The 18,894-nt window shown below is 32.9% G+C and overlaps 1 pseudogene; it reads left to right on the forward strand.

The window, feature by feature from the left end:
• Positions 1-16,895: 16,895 nt before the first annotated feature.
• Positions 16,896-17,615, forward strand: LOC138838584 (ankyrin repeat domain-containing protein 49 pseudogene; annotated as a pseudogene).
• The last annotated feature ends 1,279 nt before the right edge of the window (positions 17,616-18,894 follow it).

An 18,894-nucleotide genomic window follows, 5' to 3' on the forward strand; every position in this document is an offset into this window, starting at 1 on the left:
TCAAAACCTAATTTTTAAAAGAACATCAATTAGAAACCAGCAAAATACATCTTGTGAAAAATAAGCACAAGGAAAACATCATCAATCATCAAATAAATGTATATTAAAACTAAAATAACATCATAAAACATGTATGAGAATTACTTCACATAATACAATAATGACCATACTAAATGCTATCAGGAAAACAGAGAAAATGGATGCTGGCAAAAATGTCAAATAGGAAACCCACTTCTGAAAACAATTTTACAGTTTCCTAGAATATGAAATAAGCAAATACCCACTGTATGGCACAGTAATTGACCTCTCCAGGCTTTGTCACATAGAAATAAAATGTAACATTCACCCAAAGGCCAAAACACAGAGGATTATAGAAGCATTATTTCCTCTAGTCAAAGAAATGGACATCACTTTACGCCTTCTTCAGGTGAATAGGAAAGGAATTGTGCTACATTCTCTAATAACAGAACCAAAAGGCAACTCGAGTGAATACAATACAATATTAAGGCATACAATAACTGGGAATAATTTACCATAGATATGAAGGCAATCCTAAAAGTTTATTTACTGCATGATCTAGAAGTCAGAGAACAAAAATATATTGGTTGCCAGTATGAAACAGGTTTGCGATGGGAGAAAGAGAATTAGTGGGTTTAATTATAAAAGGGAAATACGAGTCAGACATATTTTTGGTAAATAAACGTATCTGTAATTATTGTATATTCATATAGATTTGATAAAATTATATTGGAATTAATATGTGCACAAAATAATTAAAATAACTGGTCTGTATAAGGTACTTGTAACATATTAATGTCCTACTTGTAATATTATACTAGAAATATTTAAATAAATTGAAAAAAGTATTCAAGGGATTTATCTTATAACATCATAAAGATCCATACTAACCTCATATCTAGAAAATAGAAGTCAATACTGAATGTTTATAGTGACAAATAGTGTGGGTCCAAGCTTGAGATGAAATATACCTTGATAATTAGAAGGCAGAGATTTAGAAGACTGATATCAAGGCCAGTTTTGAAAAACAAAAATTCATGAGAAACTACAAAAACAAATAAAGCTAGATATAGTGTAATTTCCCTGTTATCTCGCGTTTATGGAAGCCTTAGGTTAGCAATCATTGCTCAAGGGTGGCTTGGCCTGAAAAATAATTTTAAGTGGTTAGAGCCTTCGCAACAAAAATAAGTCTGTCTCATGCTTCCCTTTTATAATTAAACCCAAAAGCACTGGTTATTTTAATTATGTGATAGAGGAAAGTGGAAGTATATTTGTGTTAAGTGTGCAATTTTCAAATGCAAGTTTGAATCAACTTGATATAATGTAATTATTAATCAATTTTAACAGTTAAATCAATAACTATTACACATTCCTACAGAAATATAATTGAAAATAAAAGAAATAATTGTTCTCCTTTTTCTTTTTGTTTAAGTCCAGTCGTGGGGCCTGAACTCTAGGCCTGGGCACTGTCCCTCAGCTCTTCAACTCAAGGCTAGCACTCTACCACTTGAGCTACAGTGCCACTTCCGGCTTTTTTCTTTTTGCTTATGTGGTTCTGAGGAATCGAACCCAGGGCCTTAGGCATGCAAGGCAAGCGCTCTACCACTGAGCCACCTTCCAAGCCCGCATAAGTGTTTTCTTAAAACAAGTAATAGAACCATTAATTTCTTTCAATTTACAAATCATGTTTTATATAACTTTAATTAACAGACTTCTATGACTAAAAGTAAATCTATTAATTGTATACCACAAGAAGCAAGGCGATTATAGTTAAGAATAGATATGTCATCACAACCAGAAGAAAAGTTTTTGAGCATTCTTACTAAAAAGAAATGTTACATGCAGAAATTAATAGATATGATGTAGCTTGATCATTACACAACATATAAATTAATGGGATTACCACTTAATACTTCATGAATATGTAAAAAATAATTATGTAGGTAGGCGCCAGTGGCTCATGCTTTTAATCCTAGCTACCATGGAGTCTGAGACTCATGGTTCAAAGCCAGCCTATGCAGGAAAGTCCCTGATAATCTTATCAACAATGAGCCAAAAGAAAACTGGCAGTGGCTCAATTAGTAGAGCACTAATCTTAAGCTGAAGAGCTGAGGGATTTCAAGCCCCACAACTGACAATAATTAATATAAACAGTTACAAATAAACAATATTTTGAAATAAATGTTAAAATATATTCTAAAAATTTTCAAATCCTCACTAGATATACTAGTTTATATAAATATATAGAAGTGTGTTCTGGTTTTAGTTGTTATTGAATCAATTGTGCAAATCACACATTTCTCATTCAATTCATATTTGTAGGTTTATATACTTATATGACATAAATGTAATAAGTGATACATGATAGGCAGTGCTATTTTAGGAATCCCCCTTGGCATTCTAACATTAACCCTTCTACCCTAAAATTGATATGCCCTCCAACCTTGTAAGAGGTTTCATCTCATTGGAGCAGAAAAGTATAAGCCATAATCATTGTTTGGAACAATTGAAACATTTTACATGTATTACACTTAGTTTAAGAACCAAAACATTCAAGTCATTTTAACCATGTCAGAAATAGCAAAATTTCTTATGAGCTTTTCAGTCTCTTAAAAGATGAAAATGTTTAGTTATACATCTATTTTTTTCTGCCTAACATCCTATATCTTAAGATTTTTTTTGTGTGTGTAACCATGTGCTCCTGATTAGAAGACCAGAACAAAGGAAATAGTGAAGGAAAACACTTGAAAACAATTTAAAAAGCAATCACAGACACTCTTGTTTTCACCGGTTTCAATGAAAATATACATTAAAGTTTGACGTTTTTGTTATCATTTAAAGAACAATAATTAAACTTTAATTAGCAGTGAACTAGGGAACAGAAAACTGCTGAAAGACAGCTTGACTTTGAAAAATTCAACATAAGCATAATGGTTTTATCTTGTTTTTCTATGTAATTGCCAAAATAATAGAGAGCAATACCCAAAGGTAGGAAAACACCTAAGCTAAAGCAGAAAATCTTTGTCTATAAAATAATTGTGAGGGTCTGACTATTTCAAAGCAGGCTTGCAAAGAGGAAAAGTGTATTTGCTTTAGTGTGAACAATAAAAAATATAAAAATCCTTTATTAATGTTTTACATATCTTGACTAAGACTTCTCGTTTTGGAGAAGAAGAAAGGTATGAAAAAGTTCAAGACTGTTTGACTATTCCCCAAGGTCATTCTTAATTATCAGCTATAGCAATGGAAGTAGCCTTGGTTACTTTATTTTCATGCTTGTTTATATTTAGAAGCATTATTTGTTGCTGGGTTATAAGCTGCAAAACCTTGAGTATTAATAAAGAGTCATTTCCTAAGAGAGGAAAGTTGCTGTGTAAGCAAACCTAAAATATCACAGACTTAGCATAGTGGGGAAACTATTTTCTAGCTATATCACAATCTGTGGGTGTAGATTTTGTTTCCTGTTGTTCCCGGGGACCCATTTTTGTTATCTTCTTTTTCACCATCTCGCGATTCTATAACATCCTATTCCATCCTGGGATTGATGTATCTTTACTGGATTCTATAATTTCTGTTGGAAACTTAGGAAGGATGGAAAATTGAATTTCTGTTTCTATTTTACCTTATTTTTTATTACTTTAGAAATTGTAACTCAAAATGACAGAAATTATCTTTATAATATTAGGAGACAGATTTCTTTTCCATATTTGATCCTCAAATGTGAAAATAAAGATAGAGAGCTTGTTATTTAAATATTATGTAGAATTTGAAGACTACATTAATGCAAGGCCTCCATTAGGATGTCCATTATACATGTGTACAAAGCCAGGGGCAACGTTTTCTTATTCTCAGAAAGTAGTATATGTGGTGTCTCTGTAGTTGCTTTAGTAAACCAAATCTGCTTTAACAAATTTCTACAAGTTAATTGACTCGAATAATCTGTATTTATCATTTTACAGTTCTAAAGTACAGAAATCTAAAAGAAGTCTCACTAGATTAAAATCAAGGCACCTACAGAGCTAAAAGATTTTTTAGATGATTGTAGATGAAAAGGCATTTACTTCCTGTTCCATTTTCCAGAAATTCAGAATCTGGGTTGTTGTCATTTCCTATATCTTCTAATGTAGCATCTTTACATCTTTCTGATGGTTCTTACCTAATCATGTCCCCTTTGAACTACAGCTGGGATTTTAAGTACTCATTTGAGTTACAATTTCCCCATCTGATAATTATTCAAATTTGTGTTCCTTGGGTAATGAAAGGTGATTATTTTACACACACATATATATATATGCATATATACATATATATATATATATACGTGTATATATATATATATATACATATATATACACACATATATATACTGCAAATCTACATTTGAGGGATTAGACATTTGGGGACGACAGATATTTTTGGAAGGTATTTTACTGCTTACTACAATGAGTGTGTAGTATTCTTTCTACTGTAACCTGTTACCCATTCATTAATTTTGAACAACATATTTCTTCAATGAAATATAACTAGAAACAATTAGTTCCCGAAAGCTATTAATCCTGATTAAAACATTGTCATGTACTAGAAATCCTAAATGCCAAAGAGCAGTTCCTGAAGCAGTTCTGGCACTATAACTTTTTACACATTCTGCTTACAATCTTCTCTTTTCAAGAGCAGTTGATTGTTATTATTTTGGAATTATGCTTAATATTTATTTGACTGCTATCCTTAAAGAGTGCACCAATCAATACTGATTCTTTTTTCATAACTTATTGTGTCTAATCTATTTCTGAAACACAGCTATTTGAATTATATGAACTGCTTATTGAATTTGAATCAGTGTGGAGAGGAAAGAAAAAAGATGTCTCTGTGGGTATATCATGTTAAAAATGTACCTACAAGCTATTTATCTTACAATTACCTATTTTTCATTATGTTTAGATTCTGATAAAATTTAGCCTCTCAACTCACACAGTGTTAATGCAGTTTTATTTCAGGCCTCCCCAAAGCAAACAACAAACTACTATTTATTTAAAATTTATTTCTTTTAAATTTCAAAACTATTATTCATTTAACAAACGCTTTTTTAAAAAAAGTTAGCCAAGGCAAATGGTTTATTAGATATTTAGAGTCATGTTCAGACTCTATGATGGAAGCCAGAAAGAGAAAATATATCATGTTTTTATTCTTCGTTGAGCCACTCTGTTTTATTCACCTATTCCTGAAAGAATGAAATTCTTCATTTGAAGCGTTTTGATATCCAAAATGTATCATTCTTCCTTTATTAATAGGAGAATTTGGAAAAAGGATGAGAATTCATACTAGAAAAAGGAGAAGAGGAAAAGAGAAGGAGAAATCTAGATATTTTGTTCTTCCTCATCTCATTAATTAGGTCTGGAGTGATTAAAACTATGTAGATAAAAAGATAACCCCACAAGTGATCACATAGAGAATATGTATTTATAAAAAATTGTAATAATTTCCAACAGGAAATGTTATCTATTGGTTTAGTTCTTGTTTAATATTTATTAAATTCTGGTGGGCAATGATCAACTATCATAAAGGTAAACAAGAATGGTAAGAAATAAACATCTTAAGAAATTAACATCTTAATGTCATATTCTAATATTAGCTTAATTCTTCTTGTTGTTATATGTATGAGGCTGTATTTGAATTTTGTCTCAATTTCACATACTATATTCTTCAAGTATATAAGTTAAAAGAAGACATTCTGGACATATGCTATTTTTATAGCTAAGTGAAAACAAGTCAGCTGTTAGACACAGACAGACAAAAATCTTCCCCTAGAAATAGACTTTGACCACATCTGGTTCCTTTTTGTAAGATGAGGTAAGTCACATGACCCATCTTTACATTGCAGAGTAGAGGTAAATCTAACCTAAAAGAAGCTGATGCAGGACATAAATAATATGCCCACATATGCAACACTTGAGATAAAGAGGAAAAAAAAGAGAACTATAGTACAATCAATCATACTTGCTATCACAAGGCTCTGTAGGAAGGAAGCTATTATGTACCTTTGTTTCTAAAAGTATTGAGATCTTCAAATCATGTCTTTTATGCTTGGATGTTACAAGAATTAGAGAACATTTTGATACTGAGACAGCATAAAATCTCAAAGAAAGCTGGAGTAAGCATTTCAGTTCTACCTTTTTTTCTCATGGACAAGAAACCATTTTATAGACAATACTTTATACTTTCTTACCTAGTATTTTTTCCAGAAATGGATTTTGATAATATATGTGACTATCCACCAGAATAAATTTCTTTATTTACCTGCATCTTGTGCAGACAGTATAGTCAATTATATGTAAGTGGGAGTTCATCAGTAGCAGTTTTTAAAAATGCAAAAAATGTGGACAGGGAGTCAATATACATATTTTTCCACCATCACTTTCCACATCCTCCTTCTTCCTTCCTAGGAAACACTCCCTATCAACAAAAGGTTTAGATATATGGCTCTTAACCTTGAAAATGAAAGCAGAATGCTATGGATGTCAGAGATGACGGTTAATAGTGTTTTACATAATAATGTCACATGCAACAGCAGGTCTTAACACTAATTCCTTAGAGATGTGATTGGAATGTCAGCCTTACTTGACTTGTATTGTTTTCCAATTCCTTTTCTACCACCTGGCCTAAATTAAAATTCATAACCCAGCATTTAAAATCAACAGGATCTGTTGAATTCATGGATCCAGAATTTTATGGCTTCACATTCATATCTCAAAATTTTATCACTATGATTTTCACCAAAACACTGTCCTTATTGAACTTGTCTATGTCCTTTTACTTTTCAAATCCAAATAGCCTATTTCCTTCAATATATTCCTGCAAATTCTTTCCTTGCTTTACCTCTGTAAATCTGTGTGTATTACTTTTTGGTTTCCTTATTTATCTCTTTCTTCCAATCTTGTCCACACTGGTGCTCAAATTGCTCACACTTGTGTCAGAATTTTCCTTTTTCTCCTCCCTTTAATAGTGCCTGTTGATTTTATTATCCTTTTTCATATTCATGGTCGTGGATATTTTGATGATGTCTAAACAGACCTATCGTTGCATCTTTTTAACATAAACTTTAGAACTATCTGAGAGTTTTTTCCTCTAAATCCATCATTTCCACCTGTAGTCCTTATCACCAAGAAGGTAACTAACACAGCTGCCAGCCAGAGATGTGGTTGCACTTCAGATTTCTTCTTACCTTTCTACTCCCTCCCATTAGATAAGATGAATGATCAAGATTTTCTCAGTTTCTGTCACTGATACAATTTCTATGTACTTCTTTTTGTGCGCCTGACACCAGCCTGTTTCGAGTACTCATCACTGGTCACCTAGTCCTAAAACAACTGTTTACAAAGTATGCTTTTTTTCCCCCATAGTCTTTTTCATATTGGTCCTCTCCATCACCAAATTACTCTCCTTTTAATCACACAGAGTGAAGAGCTCAGATACGAATTCTAGTATCATTATTTGTTCACTGCAGTGACTATTGGTCTTACATTTCTCATCTGTAAATGGATGTAATCTACCAGAAATATTGAAGAATATTTGTTGACTTCTGGAGAAAGAAAAAGAAAAGTGAAGAGTCCTTACTTTTCCACCTTAGCTTACAAATAAGAAAGAGTCAAATTCAGTTTGATGGTATAAAGTCACAAATTTTTTCATGCAGAAATAAAACTAAATTTTAACTTCAGGCTCTACAGATTGTGTCCTTTTATGGTATCTATAGATATATAAGTGGTATTATGTAATTTGTATCATGTCTTTACAGCTGTACTGAAGAACAGACTCTTAACAAATTATTGGAAACATTGGTTATTGAATACTACCTGTAAGAGAGTGTTATTTGAACTAATCACACAAAGTTGAAAACTATATCTTAGTCCATCAAAATGTGGAAATAAATTATTTTAGTTATAAGAAAACAATACCATCAAGAAAATTGAGTATACATTAGAGAGACTGCAGGAATAATATTAGGGTTTTTACTGTCTCTACCTGTTTATGCAATTTTATGTCTTGGTATTGAAACTCTCCTCTTGTTATTCTTATTGTATGTAATCCAACACTGTTTATAACTATGTGTTCAATGTGAGAAGTCTGGCTTCAAAGATGTCTAAAGTTTTTTCCTTTTCAATCACAACATTGTAATTATCAGGCTACACTGTGGTCATCATCATCATCTTCATCAAAATTATTATTAGCATCATAATTGCTAATTATTGAAAGTCAGATATGTGTCTATGATTTTGCTATTATTTTTCTTTTGATTAACAATTTTAATGTTACCACTGTGTATGCATCCATATTAAAATTTTTAACAAGTAAAGAAACACAAAAATCTAAATCATATCAGGAAGCTTGACTATGTGCTTATAACAAATTATGGAATAGCTTTTGAAGCATTGCCAATTCCTAACCATTATGAATTAACTTCTTCTCTTCCCCTCACAACACAAAAATATTTAAGAGTTTGGACAGAACTTTTTCAAGAAATATATTGTAAATATTACTACAATATCATGTCTATTTCTAAAATTCCCTTGAAAGTAAGAAGCTAAACTTTCTATTGAAATATTAGTTATTTTATTCTAGGAAACTTTTACAAAAACAGACTATTTATCTTTGAAATATAAAAGGTCAAAATAGTAGCAAAATATTTTATAGGGAATCTGTACTCAGATATATATATATATATATATATATATATATATATATATATATATATATATAAATGTAATGTGTAGAATTACATACATATTTAGAGATTGTTTGACATCAGAAATACATACATATATCTAAATTGATGTGTAGAATGATGTACATTATAGTGAAACAAAGATCTTAAAACAATTAAAATTAAAAAATACATCAAACCAAGTGCCAGTGACTCACTCTTATAATTCGAGCTATTCTGGGTAATGAGATCTTAGAATTGTGATTGAAATTATCCTAGACAGAAAAGTACTTGTTAGATTCTTATCTCCAATTAACCACTAAAAACAGGAGTCAGCTCTGTGCCTCAAGTTGTAGATTGCTATCCTTGAGCATAAAAAGGCTTAGGGACAATGCCCAGTCCCTGCAAACAACAACAACAACAACAAAATGTATCATATTAATTTCACAAAAGCATCTTTTAACAGCTGTGAACATTTCTTAGAAACATGAATACATACCCCTCGAAAATGTTAAGTAAAAAGTATAGAATATTACGTCTGTGTTAAAGGCATGACTATGTAGATTGTTTAAGACATTTAGGTAATGATTAGGAATTAAGAATAATGATAGGTAGGTAATATATTGGGACTGGTTTCTTATTCTATTTTACGATAGTAATAGAATATGTGTAATGATTACATAAAATTACTCTTGCTGCGTATTTGTATTATAATAAATGATAAACATTTTTAAATGTTTCCAAAGGAAAAGAGTATCAATTCTTACGTAATCTCAAAACAATTGAGAACATTATTCCAAGGCTGGTTTGCTCTAAGACTATATTTCTTTTCTTATTCTAGTTTTCATATGTTCATAAAAATTAAAAATTCCAAAAATTCAATGGAGGTTGGCATTCAGGAACATCTTCATAGATACAAATATTGGAGTCCCGTAAGTGGAATTGTTTTATTTCAATTGTTATTTTCAAAAATAAATCAAGACTATTGTGTATTTTGTTTCTTTTCACTGCTATTGGCTCTTATCTTGAGAATACTTTTTTCCCTAGCATAGTAGAGAAAAACAATTGGATTGACCGAGTACCATATGGCTTTCATAAAATGCAGTTGCATAGATTTGTGTCTTCTGTCATTTGCCAAAAGTTTTTCCAGAAAATGTTATCAATTATTTATAAGTGATGCATGATTCCTAGGTATTCCAGTTATCACATACACGTTGTGATTGAGTTATCTCTGAATAAACTCAAAATAAACAGACAAAAACCTTTAAATGAACAGAAATCATATCTTTGCAGTTTACGAAGTTTTTAAGCCACCACCAACAACATACTTTTAGGTATTCTGCATTTTGTGTGAACTATTTTTAACAATAGTTTTTTTACTGACAATAATTCACTTGCAATATATTATCTCCTTTTATTGTATGCATTTTAGTGCTTTGGAAGTGAATCGTATAATCATAGGTTTTCCAAGCTTAATTTTCACAAACTTGCATTTCTTCAAATAGAAATGCTGTAATTTTAGAACAGACATTAAAATAGTTATAAAATTCAGTTACGGGAATTTGTCCAACATACATTCTCTATAGTGTGTCTTTTCAAAATTTGTTTTTGGGGATTATTTCCAGGGTCTCAAACATAGTATTCAAGTGCAAACAAGTTTTTTTTTACTTCTCTTTAATCCATACATAGAAGTGTAATGGATAGAAACTATACAATTCTCTTTGACCTTTTGAAAACTTGCTTGCTTTAATGATTGCAGAATTATACAAATTGATTTGCTATATGGAGTATATATCAATTTCTCCACAACTACATTCCTATATTTTGTGTCATATTTTTATATTATGGTCTTACTAGTGAGTTTTCTTTTTATTTATTCTTGGATAATAAAGAGGAGCTTATTTCATATGCTCCTACTATTTACATATGTTCTTTAAAGAAATATCCTATTCAGGAAAAAAGTTATATAGAATTAGAAGATATAAAAATACTTGACTCAGAATCATCGTAGCATTATCATTGTAGCATTAACAAATATGTTCCCTCTATCTGTTAGATATGTTTTCACTTTTTTTATGTTGTCCTTTGAATTATGAAAGGTTATCAGTTGATGTTATCCAGTTTATTCTTGCTTTTCTTTACCTACTAATGCTTTCCATGTCATTTTTTAGAAACTTTTACTGATCCAACATCATTAATTTTTACATTTATGTTTTATAGGATTTTAGATCTCACATTTTGAAAATAATTTCTCATTTTAAATTTTTTATATGAGGATTGAGGTAGTAGTTTAAGATCTTTTTTTAAATCTAGGGAGGCAATAGTGCTAATAAACCCATTTAAGATTCTATTTTTATTTCATAAAGTCATGGCATCCTTTTCAAAGTCTATTGACCATAAAACTGAGAATTTTTTTATTTTGTAAATACTGTACAGAGGGGTTAAAATTACACAACAGTATTAACCAAAGCATGCTATTTGCAGAGGAGTATTTAAAACGTGTAATTTCCTATAAAATTTTACTTTTAATCCAACAAAATGAGTACCAGGAATCTATCACTTGGAAGATGTGAGCAAAAGTCAAAGGGAAGGAATGAAGAGAGTTATGGTGGAAGAGAGTGAAGTCATAATATTCAATGCAAATAGTATGAAAGTAGAAAAAATGAAAGTAGGGTAAGATTTGGAAGGGTGTGGGAACGTTATGTAAAGATCCATTGTACTTATAAACTGATTTGTGGAATGGAAATTCTTTTGAACAACTATTTAATAAAAATATAAGTAAAAACAATGGAGACATCTGATCTTAAACTGCATTCTCTTAAACCATGAGTCAACATAGTAGTTTCCTCTACAGAAATTTTCTTTGCAGGTATTTTCCTCATAATGTCAGAAAACTGAGCAATGCAATGTATATCAATACATCACATTGAATATTCAAAATAGACACAATATAAATATCACAGTTAAAATGTTAGAATTCATCACATAATAAAATAACAAGTAGAAAGTGTAATAAGAAGACCCCTTCTCAGGCAGGCAAGCCCACCTAGTCATCCGGCGTGACAGAGCCCACCGCAATAAAGTTGTTATTAAAGAAGCAACTTTATTGAGCAGGTTCCTACACTGACCGGCCAGGGCCGCAGCACAGGCTCGGGAGCTGATACTGTGACTCCGAGCAGCCCACATACTTAGGATTTTAAAGGCAAAATTCACAAGGTTGTGCCAGGTCACGCGCAGGTGACCAATGGGATTATAACTGTAACACACACAAAGGATTGTATGGTCATACCAGACCACACACAGGTAGCCAATTGGTGGAGTCACCAGTATGAGCCAGATTAAAACCCATCTGTTTGATTGGTCAGTATTTAACAGAACAATGAAGGTGGGTTAAGTTGTAAAGGGGATGGGACCTAGAGGCATTCTTTCCATTCCAAGAACTGGGCTGGTTGGAGCCAAGGTCGAGTTAACCTTGTTTAGAGGTTTTTTTTTTCCCCCCTAAATTCCCTAAAACAAAGGCAAAGCCTGGAAAGAAGCTGAACTAGCTAGTGTCTCCTCTCAGGGCCTACTTCAGAAATTATCAAATGCTGTTTGATTGTTTTTCCAAGTACTTTACCTATGGTATGTAACTTTATCCTCACAATAATCCCATAAAGTGGAACTACTTGCATTTTTCATTCTCAGATGATGTTATTGTGGTTGGAATTACTAGTACAACATTATACACATGGTAAGTGTTAGCCTGAGGTCCATCTCACACTGTATCAAATAACCTCATTCTATTTTATGACTAAAATACCAGAACTTAGTCTACTAATTCTCAGAAAATTTCCCAGAATTACTGTGTACACTCTAATAATATTTTGACTTTATCTTTAACCTTATTTTTTAGAAAATAGGTAGCTATAATATGAAAACTCTAAGTTCATATTCAATTTATACCTCCCTTGTGAAAGGAACTGCTAAAGTGTAACATTTTTTATTTCTAGCTCAAAATAGTAGAAATATTCTGTCCCATGACTCAACACTGCATTGCCTAGTGGACCCTATCTCTGTTTAACACAGTCTTACTGAAAGAAATGTTCTGCCCAATTCTTGATGGAAACAGACTGCATGTCTTATGGACTAAACATTTCCACATTGTAGCTCACCTAGCTTGTTTACCATTAGAAGTATTTTGATTGCTTTTTATACCCAACATTCTGTACAACTTTAAAATGTTATTAAAGCAAGACTGATATAAAAACCCCCTTTGAGGGGGTGGGAAGGTGGCTCAGTGGTAGAGCGCTTGACTTGCATGCATGAGGCCCTGGGTTTCATTCCTCAGCACCACATAAGAAAAAAGAAAAAAGCCGGATGTGGTGCTGTGGCTCAAGTGGTAGAACACTAGCCTTGAGCTGAAGAGCTGAGGGTCAGCGCCCAGGCCCAGAGTTCAGGCCCCACGACTGGACACACAGACACAAAAAAAAGAAAGTTAAAAAAATCAACTTTGATCCCAGATAAATATTTTACCTTTTATATACACCTAAATGCAGTCTGAACTACCATTAATGTTAAGAACGCGAGGTTAAAAATCATAGACACCAAGATATAAGAATGAATTAAAGACACACCAACTTGTGAATACAATTGGTTTAAAAAGTCATCAATACTACTACATTTAAAAAAATTTCCTATGATACTGAAGATTCAATCGTAAACTATTAATACTTGAAAATAAATCGTTTTCTTGGGAGTAGGACACAAAGCACAAGATTAATCCTAATCATTTTAAAAGACCTTTATTTATACTACAAATTCACTTGCTTAACTACAAAGATTCGAAAAATAACTGAAGTACAGAGACACAAAGGAAATAATTTTACTGCATCATCTACATTCAAAGGACTGTGTTAATAGAAAACAAAGTTAAACTAATACTTAATTAGCTTACCAAATTCACTTAAATTCTTTTATTCTATTTCATTTAGTTTCATAAAAACTGGATTTTCATAAAATGATGCATAAAAAAGCCTATATAGCCGCTTAGATTTTCAGATCTTAAGAATATTTATATCAGAACTGTCTTTAGCTCTATACTCAATGAACTGAAATAATACTAAAATATTTAAAGGGTTATCAGAAATTGCAAGACTCCCTCTGGGATGTTATTTATATTGGAAAAGATAGTTGAAAAGCCTTATTTCTTAACATGCAATAGTTATTCCCACAAAAGAGCCATTAGTGAAGTTCCCTTTGCATGTACAAAACAACTTCAAATACATCCACTATCTGGGGATGACTCATGCTTTTTGTTTGTTTTTGAAAGGAATATCTAACAAGCATATCAACAATACCGATTTTCAGTCATTATGATGGGATATTCAGACTTAGTATATATGGGGTTGATGACCTCTTAGTGTGAATAGATATGATCTTACAAAGAACGTTATTTTCAACTGGAAGCCAGAAAGAGTTTATCCAGCTTGTGTTTCATGGGAATAACCAGAGAGTAATAGGTCTTTGGTCCAGTTGGTCAAACTCAATCCATGAGTGTATCTTAAAAGTATAAACAATTTCAGAGGTCAAATACATATTTTGTACTGACAGTCATCTTACAGCAATAACTACCTACATATGTGTGAATATTCTCATCCAAAATATAATAAGAGCTGAAAGTGGTCTCTTATCTGACTTAATATTGTAAATGCTTTGATTCTGATGATGGTATTATTTGACAAATAAAATATACAGAAGGGTTGTCCAACTGAAATGACATGACAGAACACTGATAAATAAAAACATTGCAAAACAATTAGCTCTTTTCAGCATCACCCTGTCCAGATTGGCAAGCAACATTGCACATATATACACATACACACATGTGCACACATGTACACACATATACATGCATGTTAAATTCAGGGTTTATTGTGCAAAAAAGTTCAAATAAAATATTAATGACTAGTACAAATGATAATTTGCCTTACTACAAAATAATACACATTCCAGCGGCCACGTGTGAACACTTAATTTATTTTTAATTAATTAGCTAATTAATTAAGTCATTTGTTTGGTGCTAATACTAGGGCTTGAACTCAGATCCTGACACTGTCCAAGGATTTGTTATTTTTTTGTTTTAGTTTTGTCAAGGCTAGCATTTTACTGCTTGTACCACAACGCCAGTTCTAGCTTTTGTTGGTTTCTTTCAAATCAGAATCTAATGGACTTTTGTTTGTTTGTTTGTTTGGTCTGGTTTCAAACTACAATCCTCAGACTTCGTCTTTCTGATTAGCTAGGATTAAGGACATGAGCCATCAGTGTGGCTTCTACTTTTTCCTCTATACTTATCTAATGCTTATACTTAGATAGTAATTTAAAACTGAAGGCATAGAAGCAGGATATACAGTGATGAAATTGTCCTGTCAGAACTTCAAGTGAATAATTTAAATTTCTTCTAAAGACCATAAACTGAACGATTAAAAATTAAAGTTACATTTTACAATTGCTAACTGCTGGATTTTCTTCCGTATACTTGCTTGTGCTAGCACTGACCCTTCCCCTCCCTGGAGATAAATAAAAAGTTTTGGAGTCTAGATGTTGGCCCTGGGACAAGCTCTGTAGTTGTAAATAAAGAACTAACAAGTAAATTCCCCAGGTGGCCAAATGGGACCCAAGATAAGGAACAAAGAGTATGTTCCTCTGCATTCCTGTGTAAAAATTCTCGGTATAGAGGGCTCAAGATAAGGACCATCTGGTGAGCCCAGCAAACTAGGCTAAATGTTAATCAATCATAAGTCTGTAACTCTGTAAACTCCCTAACCCTTATCTCCCAGAGTGACTACGTCTGTTTGATCATCCCCGCCAATTGTTTTATTACAAAGAGTGTTCTAGGTATGGGAGGGTGGGGGAAAAAAAAAAAAAAAAAACAACAAAGAGTGTTCTAAACTTCCCTGTGTAGTAAACTGAGCCAATCCTGGGGAGCCTGGGGTATTATGCTAATCCTGTGGCTTTTGTCTTTAAAAATGCCTGTAACCTCTGCTTGGGGCTTCCTGTCTGCCTTTGACAGAGAGCCCATTTGTGCAAACGCCAAATAAACTCCTCTTGCTTATTGCAGCTGCTGGCTTGGAGTCTTGGTTCTTGGGGTGCCCTCCCATTGAAGAAAGCATCCCAGTGGGTCTGGGGTCTTTCAAAACAAAAAATATGAGGATATAGTATAAGAGAACTCACGATTGGACATAAGAGCTTTCTAATAGATCCATTATTTATTGGTACCCAACGTTAGAAAAAATGTATAATGCAGTAGTAAAATAGAAGTCCTTTGCATGACTACTTACATTCCTTGTTTTTTTTTAAAGACACTTGTTTTTATCTAAAAATGTAGGCCTGTCTTTTGTCTTAATGTGGTTTCAATGATTGAAGGTAATTACTGAGAAGTCAAAATGTGTTAGTAGTCCTTTGTTATCAATTAAATCTCACTTTTTCTTCTTGGAGATTATAATCATCAAATCAATAGCTGAGAATCAGCAAGCAATTGTTCAGAATCATGCTTCCAGTGCAAGTGGATCAACAGTAAGTAATCCTCGATGCCATTTTCCAAAAGTTTTGTCACAGATAAAATTGGCCTGCCTTCTCTTGTTGCATTCCTAGCCTGGACCTATTCCTTCAATGTACACAAAAAGTGTGATTCAACTAACTTCATTCAGATCTATTTCTAGAATTATCAAGGATTTAGATTCTTGTCTACAATTTGATTAAAGCTATGTCTTTTTACGGAGGCTGCTAAAAATTTATTTAACAATTTCAAGTAAATACACAAAGTCTATTTCCATCTTTTTTAAAACATAAAATTCTGCTTGCTCTATAAATTGATCAGAGGCATGCATTTGTGTCTATCTAGGTCATTGCACATCTGTCTTTCTCTTCCTCTCTCTCTTTCATGTTTCTCATAGATACTATGATTGAACCATAATTATCCTAATTTATTTTGCTTTTATATTTTTGGTTGCATCATTTCACTTTCTGCTCTGCCATTTCCATATAGAAACCATTATTTCATATTTTCTCATTCCTAGAATCAGCTGTACATGGAGACACCACTGTTCCTTATTTTCAGTCTGTATCTTTGAATACAGAGGAACATCTTTCCTCTGCTCTCCATCAATTCCCTACTCTCCTGTTAGAATAATTTCGAATAGTAAAAATGGAAAAATGGAAAATAAATCATGTTGAAAAAACAGATGCATAAAATTCACCAGATTTTTCTGAACAGTTCAACTAATATGAACTATTAGGGAAATACATGGACACCTCATTCCTACTTTCACTCAAAGGCTCTGGTTAGGCAATTCTGATGAAGACGAGGAACACGATGAAAAAAATGAGGAATGGTATCAATTGCAAGAAAAAAATGGAGAAGTATCCATGCAAATTTCTTCTTTGGGCTGCTGAAAATAATCGGCATACTACAGTGAGGAGACTACTTTCCAAAAAGGCCACTCATGTGAATACTAGGGATGACGATGAGTATACCCATCTCCATCAGGAAGCCTACAGTGGACACTTAGACACTGTCCATGAGTTGGTGGCTCAAGCGGCAGATATTCATGCAATAACTTTAGATGGCTGGACAACCCTGCACAGTGCTTATAAGTGGAATAATACTAGAGTGGCTTTTTTCTTACTTCATCATGATGCAGATACCAATTCGCAAAGTAAAGGCCTCTTGACCCCTTTGCATCTTGTTGCTGGGAATAGAGATAGCAAAGACATATTGAATCTCCTTCTGTTGAACCATTATGTCAAATCAGGTCTTAAGAACAACTTGGAAGAAACTGCATTTGATATTGCCAAAAGGAAAAGTATGTATCACTTCCTCTTTGAAGTTTTGGAAGGCTGTACACATTGTTCACCTAAGTCATAATGGTTCAGTTAAGTTTCATAATTTTCAAAAATACCATTGCATTCTTTGTTTCCATACAAACTATTTTCACAATCCAAATAACAACAGTATCTTACTGTAACAATTCATGGATTCCATGAAGTCTTCAAAGTGAATTGCCTGACTTTGATGTCAAAATGTATTCAGGATTTATTTGTATACATCTATAATGATTTCTGGAGGGTTTTGCTTTTTTATTGTGATTAAGTGGTTACATAATTTCCCAAATTTCACAGTATTGTGTGATAGTGATGCTCAGTTAAAGTCACAAACACATTCTAACTTTCATGGAGCAAATTGTCTATCATGTTCTATAACATTTATGAGTTCTATGTGCTTTGTGACACAGTTATTTCTTCCACATTGATTCATAACTACATTTCTTTTGTTTTGCAAACATCAGCTGTTCCCTCTTTCCACTTGTTCCCTCCCTCCCATCGCTGCTATTGAGTTGCTTAGTTCATTTTGGTCACTGTCCAGTGCAGCTGATGGGTCCCGCTGTTATATGTTTTTTCCTGATTTCCTCTAGTTCTGGGTCTTCTTCCTGGTTCCCCTCTGGTGTACACATTGACACCATCCATGTGATCAGCAGCATGAGTTTATTTAGTAGTGGTTAGAACAGATGAGTGGAAGTTCTTTTTTTCTTAAGTCCTGTTAATTTTGTCATATCACCTAACATTTTGGATTTAACATCCACTTATCAGGGAGAGCATGTACAGTTTGTCTCTTGCTCTTGACTTACCTCGCTCAACATGATTTCATGATTTCTTCTAGCTCCATGCATTTCCCTGCAAATGTCATTATTTTGTCATTTTCAATGGCGACATAATATTCCATGGTGTACAGATACCACAATTTTTGGATCCATTCATCTGTGGTGGGACATCTGGGTTGTTTCCATAACCTAGCTTTTGTGAAGAGTGCGGCAATAAACATGGAAGTGCATGTGTTCTTGTATACTGGTTCCTGTTGTTCAGGATAGATGCCTAGAAATGGTATGACTGGGTCATAAGAGAGGTCAAAATTTAGCTTTCTGAGGACCCTCCAGAATGCTTTTCAAAGTGGTTGTATAAGTGTACATTCCCACCAACAGTGTAATAGGGTTCCTCTTTCTCCACATCCCCTCCAGCATTTGTCGTTGGCTGACTTGAGGATTTGGGACATTATGATTGGGGTAAGGTGGTATCCCATAGTTGTCTTTAATTACATTTCCTTCACAACCAAGGATGGTGAACATTTCCTCATGTGTTTCTTTGCCATT

The sequence above is a fragment of the Dipodomys merriami genome, unplaced genomic scaffold (genome assembly GCF_024711535.1).
Source record: "Dipodomys merriami isolate MVZ:Mamm:240054 unplaced genomic scaffold, mDipMer1.0.p SCAF_284, whole genome shotgun sequence".
In the NCBI taxonomy this organism is placed as follows: Eukaryota; Metazoa; Chordata; class Mammalia; order Rodentia; family Heteromyidae; genus Dipodomys; species Dipodomys merriami.